Raw genomic sequence first — 2,218 nt, 5'->3', positions numbered from 1 at the left:
TGTGTTGTATGATTTTTTTTTTTTTTTTTTTTTAATCAAGGGTTGAATCCAGGGGCCACAACCCCAGCGCCTTTTTTCAGTTTTTATTTTGAGACGGGGTCTCCCTTAGTTTCTGAGGCTGTCTTTGAACTTGCAATCCTCCTACCTCAGCCTCGGAGCCCGGGATTACAAAAGCATGCCACCATGCCCTACCAACCACTGTATAAATTTCTCAATATTCATATTTCTCACTTATTGCAGACAATTTGAAAACTATAGAATAAAATATGAAAAGAGAAAATCATCCACAAACTTTATAGCCAGAGATACTAGCCTTTAATATTTAAGTGTATTTCTTCCCATAACAGATTTTTTAAAATTATAATTAAGTTGTAAGCACTTCCACTGTCAGTAATATTCTTTGGAAAGATCATTTCGATGACTGCATATATAATATTCCATTATATGGCATCACCAAGTGTAAGTTTATTTCATCATCTGGAAAGAACATTGGGGAAAATTTTTTGATAGGGTCTTGCCATGTTAATCAAGCTGACCTTCCTGCCTCAGCCTCCTGAATAGCTGAGACTACAGGAACACACCATTGTGCCCAAATGGGTCCTACACACACACACACACACACACACACACACACAATTTTTTTTGCTTAGGGTCTTGTTAAATTGCTGAAGCTGACTGTGAAATTTCAATCCTCCTGCCTCAGCCTCCAGAGCCTGGCTGGGGAAAACATTTTAAAGTGGGAATACATAGTATGTTCCAGCTCTTAACACATTTTTGCAGGAAAATATCAGAATGACCTACGAAGAACATATATTACAAAATATACCCATTAGGGTTTTTACTACTATCCCACAGTCAACCTAGGTATATTTTTGGTGAGAGAATTCATTCAAGCAAAACTATACTACAAGAAATGTTAAGAAGCAGGGGCAGGGAGCAGTATTAGTATGCTATAGAGGGGTTAGAAAGTTTGGATTTCAAAAAGGAATGAAAATACCAGGAAAAATAAATATATTGGGAAATATAAAAGGATTTTTTTAAGTGTGTTAAAAGGTAAGTTTCAAGGAAGCATGATAATGAGTGATATTCATATATGATATCTGTAGAAGTACATATATATAACACAGCCCAAAGGGCAAGAGGAGAAATGGAAGATTACTGCTCTTAGGGTCTTATACTATATGAGAAATGACATAATATTATTCGTTGGTAAACTCTAATAAGTTAAAGATGCATTTGTAAATACTGAAGCAATCACTAAGATCATAAAATAAGGAAGCATAGTTAATAAGCCAATAGTAGATATACAACTGAATCATTAAAAAAAATACTTAATTCAAAAGAATGCCAGGTTAGGAATGTAGTTCCAAAGGTAGAGTGCTTGCCTAACAGGCACAGGACCCTGGGTTTGATCCCCAGCACCGCAAAAAACAAAAACAAACTCTCTTTCTTTCTCTCTCTCTCTCTCTCTCTCTCTCTCTGTCTCTCTCTCTCTCACACACACACACACACACACACACATACAGAACAAGAGAATACATGGAACAAGTAGAAAAAAAAACCAACAGGAGGATTTCAACTCAACATACTGACAATGACATTAAAATTAAACGTTTTAGCCAGGTGGAGTGGTGCATGCCTGTAATCCCAGCAATTCAGGAGACTGATGCAGGGTGATCATAAGTTCAAGGCCAACCTCAATACCTCAATAATTTAGCAAAGACACTATCTCAAAATAAAAAAGGGCTGGGGATGCAGATCAGTGGTTAAGCAGCCCTGGGTTCAATCCCCAGTACCAAAAATAAATAAATAGATTTTTTAAAAAAAATAATGTTTTACAGATGAATGGTAAAGAAAATGTGTATATACACAAAATGAAGTTTTATTTAGCATAAAGAAGAATGAAATTATGTCATTTGCAGGAAAAAGGATGGAAATGGAGAATATTATAATAAGTGAATAAGACAGACAGACAAAAATGGAAGATACTGGGGAATTAAATTGTCCAAATTATGTTATGTGTGTGTACAAATGTGTCATAATGAATCCCACTATTATGTATAATTGTAATGTACCAATAACATTTTTTTAAAAATAAAATAAATGGTTTAAGGGAGACTGAGGCAGAAGGATCACAAATTCAAGGCCAGCAAACTAGTGAGATCCTGTATAAAAATAAAAATAAGAAGGTCTGGTAATGTAACTAAGTAGTAAAGCA

Source organism: Sciurus carolinensis, chromosome 4 (genome assembly GCF_902686445.1).
Source record: "Sciurus carolinensis chromosome 4, mSciCar1.2, whole genome shotgun sequence".
In the NCBI taxonomy this organism is placed as follows: Eukaryota; Metazoa; Chordata; class Mammalia; order Rodentia; family Sciuridae; genus Sciurus; species Sciurus carolinensis.
Note: the sequence above shows the minus strand (reverse complement) of the source record.